This window comes from Musa acuminata, chromosome BXJ2-8 (assembly GCF_036884655.1).
Source record: "Musa acuminata AAA Group cultivar baxijiao chromosome BXJ2-8, Cavendish_Baxijiao_AAA, whole genome shotgun sequence".
Lineage (NCBI taxonomy): Eukaryota > Viridiplantae > Streptophyta > Magnoliopsida > Zingiberales > Musaceae > Musa > Musa acuminata.
The window spans coordinates 1-7,500 of NC_088345.1; positions in this window are offsets into that span (position 1 = coordinate 1).

The following is a 7,500-nucleotide window of genomic DNA, read 5'->3' on the forward strand; positions in this document are numbered from 1 at the left end:
TAAACCCTAAACCCTAAACCCTAAACCCTAAACCCTAAACCCTAAACCCTAAACCCTAAACCCTAAACCCTAAACCCTAAACCCTAAACCCTAAACCCTAAACCCTAAACCCTAAACCCTAAACCCTAAACCCTAAACCCTAAACCCTAAACCCTAAACCCTAAACCCTAAACCCTAAACCCTAAACCCTAAACCCTAAACCCTAAACCCTAAACCCTAAACCCTAAACCCTAAACCCTAAACCCTAAACCCTAAACCCTAAACCCTGAAACCCTAAACCCTAAACCCTAAACCCTAAACCCTAAACCCTAAACCCTAAACCCTAAACCCTAAACCCTAAACCCTAAACCCTAAACCCTAAACCCTAAACCCTAAACCCTAAACCCTAAACCCTAAACCCTAAACCCTAAACCCTAAACCCTAAACCCTAAACCCTAAACCCTAAACCCTAAACCCTAAACCCTAAACCCTAAACCCTAAACCCTAAACCCTAAACCCTAAACCCTAAACCCTAAACCCTAAACCCTAAACCCTAAACCCTAAACCCTAAACCCTAAACCCTAAACCCTAAACCCTAAACCCTAAACCCTAAACCCTAAACCCTAAACCCTAAACCCTAAACCCTAAACCCTAAACCCTAAACCCTAAACCCTAAACCCTAAACCCTAAACCCTAAACCCTAAACCCTAAACCCTAAACCCTAAACCCTAAACCCTAAACCCTAAACCCTAAACCCTAAACCCTAAACCCTAAACCCTAAACCCTAAACCCTAAACCCTAAACCCTAAACCCTAAACCCTAAACCCTAAACCCTAAACCCTAAACCCTAAACCCTAAACCCTAAACCCTAAACCCTAAACCCTAAACCCTAAACCCTAAACCCTAAACCCTAAACCCTAAACCCTAAACCCTAAACCCTAAACCCTAAACCCTAAACCCTAAACCCTAAACCCTAAACCCTAAACCCTAAACCCTAAACCCTAAACCCTAAACCCTAAACCCTAAACCCTAAACCCTAAACCCTAAACCCTAAACCCTAAACCCTAAACCCTAAACCCTAAACCCTAAACCCTAAACCCTAAACCCTAAACCCTAAACCCTAAACCCTAAACCCTAAACCCTAAACCCTAAACCCTAAACCCTAAACCCTAAACCCTAAACCCTAAACCCTAAACCCTAAACCCTAAACCCTAAACCCTAAACCCTAAACCCTAAACCCTAAACCCTAAACCCTAAACCCTAAACCCTAAACCCTAAACCCTAAACCCTAAACCCTAAACCCTAAACCCTAAACCCTAAACCCTAAACCCTAAACCCTAAACCCTAAACCCTAAACCCTAAACCCTAAACCCTAAACCCTAAACCCTAAACCCTAAACCCTAAACCCTAAACCCTAAACCCTAAACCCTAAACCCTAAACCCTAAACCCTAAACCCTAAACCCTAAACCCTAAACCCTAAACCCTAAACCCTAAACCCTAAACCCTAAACCCTAAACCCTAAACCCTAAACCCTAAACCCTAAACCCTAAACCCTAAACCCTAAACCCTAAACCCTAAACCCTAAACCCTAAACCCTAAACCCTAAACCCTAAACCCTAAACCCTAAACCCTAAACCCTAAACCCTAAACCCTAAACCCTAAACCCTAAACCCTAAACCCTAAACCCTAAACCCTAAACCCTAAACCCTAAACCCTAAACCCTAAACCCTAAACCCTAAACCCTAAACCCTAAACCCTAAACCCTAAACCCTAAACCCTAAACCCTAAACCCTAAACCCTAAACCCTAAACCCTAAACCCTAAACCCTAAACCCTAAACCCTAAACCCTAAACCCTAAACCCTAAACCCTAAACCCTAAACCCTAAACCCTAAACCCTAAACCCTAAACCCTAAACCCTAAACCCTAAACCCTAAACCCTAAACCCTAAACCCTAAACCCTAAACCCTAAACCCTAAACCCTAAACCCTAAACCCTAAACCCTAAACCCTAAACCCTAAACCCTAAACCCTAAACCCTAAACCCTAAACCCTAAACCCTAAACCCTAAACCCTAAACCCTAAACCCTAAACCCTAAACCCTAAACCCTAAACCCTAAACCCTAAACCCTAAACCCTAAACCCTAAACCCTAAACCCTAAACCCTAAACCCTAAACCCTAAACCCTAAACCCTAAACCCTAAACCCTAAACCCTAAACCCTAAACCCTAAACCCTAAACCCTAAACCCTAAACCCTAAACCCTAAACCCTAAACCCTAAACCCTAAACCCTAAACCCTAAACCCTAAACCCTAAACCCTAAACCCTAAACCCTAAACCCTAAACCCTAAACCCTAAACCCTAAACCCTAAACCCTAAACCCTAAACCCTAAACCCTAAACCCTAAACCCTAAACCCTAAACCCTAAACCCTAAACCCTAAACCCTAAACCCTAAACCCTAAACCCTAAACCCTAAACCCTAAACCCTAAACCCTAAACCCTAAACCCTAAACCCTAAACCCTAAACCCTAAACCCTAAACCCTAAACCCTAAACCCTAAACCCTAAACCCTAAACCCTAAACCCTAAACCCTAAACCCTAAACCCTAAACCCTAAACCCTAAACCCTAAACCCTAAACCCTAAACCCTAAACCCTAAACCCTAAACCCTAAACCCTAAACCCTAAACCCTAAACCCTAAACCCTAAACCCTAAACCCTAAACCCTAAACCCTAAACCCTAAACCCTAAACCCTAAACCCTAAACCCTAAACCCTAAACCCTAAACCCTAAACCCTAAACCCTAAACCCTAAACCCTAAACCCTAAACCCTAAACCCTAAACCCTAAACCCTAAACCCTAAACCCTAAACCCTAAACCCTAAACCCTAAACCCTAAACCCTAAACCCTAAACCCTAAACCCTAAACCCTAAACCCTAAACCCTAAACCCTAAACCCTAAACCCTAAACCCTAAACCCTAAACCCTAAACCCTAAACCCTAAACCCTAAACCCTAAACCCTAAACCCTAAACCCTAAACCCTAAACCCTAAACCCTAAACCCTAAACCCTAAACCCTAAACCCTAAACCCTAAACCCTAAACCCTAAACCCTAAACCCTAAACCCTAAACCCTAAACCCTAAACCCTAAACCCTAAACCCTAAACCCTAAACCCTAAACCCTAAACCCTAAACCCTAAACCCTAAACCCTAAACCCTAAACCCTAAACCCTAAACCCTAAACCCTAAACCCTAAACCCTAAACCCTAAACCCTAAACCCTAAACCCTAAACCCTAAACCCTAAACCCTAAACCCTAAACCCTAAACCCTAAACCCTAAACCCTAAACCCTAAACCCTAAACCCTAAACCCTAAACCCTAAACCCTAAACCCTAAACCCTAAACCCTAAACCCTAAACCCTAAACCCTAAACCCTAAACCCTAAACCCTAAACCCTAAACCCTAAACCCTAAACCCTAAACCCTAAACCCTAAACCCTAAACCCTAAACCCTAAACCCTAAACCCTAAACCCTAAACCCTAAACCCTAAACCCTAAACCCTAAACCCTAAACCCTAAACCCTAAACCCTAAACCCTAAACCCTAAACCCTAAACCCTAAACCCTAAACCCTAAACCCTAAACCCTAAACCCTAAACCCTAAACCCTAAACCCTAAACCCTAAACCCTAAACCCTAAACCCTAAACCCTAAACCCTAAACCCTAAACCCTAAACCCTAAACCCTAAACCCTAAACCCTAAACCCTAAACCCTAAACCCTAAACCCTAAACCCTAAACCCTAAACCCTAAACCCTAAACCCTAAACCCTAAACCCTAAACCCTAAACCCTAAACCCTAAACCCTAAACCCTAAACCCTAAACCCTAAACCCTAAACCCTAAACCCTAAACCCTAAACCCTAAACCCTAAACCCTAAACCCTAAACCCTAAACCCTAAACCCTAAACCCTAAACCCTAAACCCTAAACCCTAAACCCTAAACCCTAAACCCTAAACCCTAAACCCTAAACCCTAAACCCTAAACCCTAAACCCTAAACCCTAAACCCTAAACCCTAAACCCTAAACCCTAAACCCTAAACCCTAAACCCTAAACCCTAAACCCTAAACCCTAAACCCTAAACCCTAAACCCTAAACCCTAAACCCTAAACCCTAAACCCTAAACCCTAAACCCTAAACCCTAAACCCTAAACCCTAAACCCTAAACCCTAAACCCTAAACCCTAAACCCTAAACCCTAAACCCTAAACCCTAAACCCTAAACCCTAAACCCTAAACCCTAAACCCTAAACCCTAAACCCTAAACCCTAAACCCTAAACCCTAAACCCTAAACCCTAAACCCTAAACCCTAAACCCTAAACCCTAAACCCTAAACCCTAAACCCTAAACCCTAAACCCTAAACCCTAAACCCTAAACCCTAAACCCTAAACCCTAAACCCTAAACCCTAAACCCTAAACCCTAAACCCTAAACCCTAAACCCTAAACCCTAAACCCTAAACCCTAAACCCTAAACCCTAAACCCTAAACCCTAAACCCTAAACCCTAAACCCTAAACCCTAAACCCTAAACCCTAAACCCTAAACCCTAAACCCTAAACCCTAAACCCTAAACCCTAAACCCTAAACCCTAAACCCTAAACCCTAAACCCTAAACCCTAAACCCTAAACCCTAAACCCTAAACCCTAAACCCTAAACCCTAAACCCTAAACCCTAAACCCTAAACCCTAAACCCTAAACCCTAAACCCTAAACCCTAAACCCTAAACCCTAAACCCTAAACCCTAAACCCTAAACCCTAAACCCTAAACCCTAAACCCTAAACCCTAAACCCTAAACCCTAAACCCTAAACCCTAAACCCTAAACCCTAAACCCTAAACCCTAAACCCTAAACCCTAAACCCTAAACCCTAAACCCTAAACCCTAAACCCTAAACCCTAAACCCTAAACCCTAAACCCTAAACCCTAAACCCTAAACCCTAAACCCTAAACCCTAAACCCTAAACCCTAAACCCTAAACCCTAAACCCTAAACCCTAAACCCTAAACCCTAAACCCTAAACCCTAAACCCTAAACCCTAAACCCTAAACCCTAAACCCTAAACCCTAAACCCTAAACCCTAAACCCTAAACCCTAAACCCTAAACCCTAAACCCTAAACCCTAAACCCTAAACCCTAAACCCTAAACCCTAAACCCTAAACCCTAAACCCTAAACCCTAAACCCTAAACCCTAAACCCTAAACCCTAAACCCTAAACCCTAAACCCTAAACCCTAAACCCTAAACCCTAAACCCTAAACCCTAAACCCTAAACCCTAAACCCTAAACCCTAAACCCTAAACCCTAAACCCTAAACCCTAAACCCTAAACCCTAAACCCTAAACCCTAAACCCTAAACCCTAAACCCTAAACCCTAAACCCTAAACCCTAAACCCTAAACCCTAAACCCTAAACCCTAAACCCTAAACCCTAAACCCTAAACCCTAAACCCTAAACCCTAAACCCTAAACCCTAAACCCTAAACCCTAAACCCTAAACCCTAAACCCTAAACCCTAAACCCTAAACCCTAAACCCTAAACCCTAAACCCTAAACCCTAAACCCTAAACCCTAAACCCTAAACCCTAAACCCTAAACCCTAAACCCTAAACCCTAAACCCTAAACCCTAAACCCTAAACCCTAAACCCTAAACCCTAAACCCTAAACCCTAAACCCTAAACCCTAAACCCTAAACCCTAAACCCTAAACCCTAAACCCTAAACCCTAAACCCTAAACCCTAAACCCTAAACCCTAAACCCTAAACCCTAAACCCTAAACCCTAAACCCTAAACCCTAAACCCTAAACCCTAAACCCTAAACCCTAAACCCTAAACCCTAAACCCTAAACCCTAAACCCTAAACCCTAAACCCTAAACCCTAAACCCTAAACCCTAAACCCTAAACCCTAAACCCTAAACCCTAAACCCTAAACCCTAAACCCTAAACCCTAAACCCTAAACCCTAAACCCTAAACCCTAAACCCTAAACCCTAAACCCTAAACCCTAAACCCTAAACCCTAAACCCTAAACCCTAAACCCTAAACCCTAAACCCTAAACCCTAAACCCTAAACCCTAAACCCTAAACCCTAAACCCTAAACCCTAAACCCTAAACCCTAAACCCTAAACCCTAAACCCTAAACCCTAAACCCTAAACCCTAAACCCTAAACCCTAAACCCTAAACCCTAAACCCTAAACCCTAAACCCTAAACCCTAAACCCTAAACCCTAAACCCTAAACCCTAAACCCTAAACCCTAAACCCTAAACCCTAAACCCTAAACCCTAAACCCTAAACCCTAAACCCTAAACCCTAAACCCTAAACCCTAAACCCTAAACCCTAAACCCTAAACCCTAAACCCTAAACCCTAAACCCTAAACCCTAAACCCTAAACCCTAAACCCTAAACCCTAAACCCTAAACCCTAAACCCTAAACCCTAAACCCTAAACCCTAAACCCTAAACCCTAAACCCTAAACCCTAAACCCTAAACCCTAAACCCTAAACCCTAAACCCTAAACCCTAAACCCTAAACCCTAAACCCTAAACCCTAAACCCTAAACCCTAAACCCTAAACCCTAAACCCTAAACCCTAAACCCTAAACCCTAAACCCTAAACCCTAAACCCTAAACCCTAAACCCTAAACCCTAAACCCTAAACCCTAAACCCTAAACCCTAAACCCTAAACCCTAAACCCTAAACCCTAAACCCTAAACCCTAAACCCTAAACCCTAAACCCTAAACCCTAAACCCTAAACCCTAAACCCTAAACCCTAAACCCTAAACCCTAAACCCTAAACCCTAAACCCTAAACCCTAAACCCTAAACCCTAAACCCTAAACCCTAAACCCTAAACCCTAAACCCTAAACCCTAAACCCTAAACCCTAAACCCTAAACCCTAAACCCTAAACCCTAAACCCTAAACCCTAAACCCTAAACCCTAAACCCTAAACCCTAAACCCTAAACCCTAAACCCTAAACCCTAAACCCTAAACCCTAAACCCTAAACCCTAAACCCTAAACCCTAAACCCTAAACCCTAAACCCTAAACCCTAAACCCTAAACCCTAAACCCTAAACCCTAAACCCTAAACCCTAAACCCTAAACCCTAAACCCTAAACCCTAAACCCTAAACCCTAAACCCTAAACCCTAAACCCTAAACCCTAAACCCTAAACCCTAAACCCTAAACCCTAAACCCTAAACCCTAAACCCTAAACCCTAAACCCTAAACCCTAAACCCTAAACCCTAAACCCTAAACCCTAAACCCTAAACCCTAAACCCTAAACCCTAAACCCTAAACCCTAAACCCTAAACCCTAAACCCTAAACCCTAAACCCTAAACCCTAAACCCTAAACCCTAAACCCTAAACCCTAAACCCTAAACCCTAAACCCTAAACCCTAAACCCTAAACCCTAAACCCTAAACCCTAAACCCTAAACCCTAAACCCTAAACCCTAAACCCTA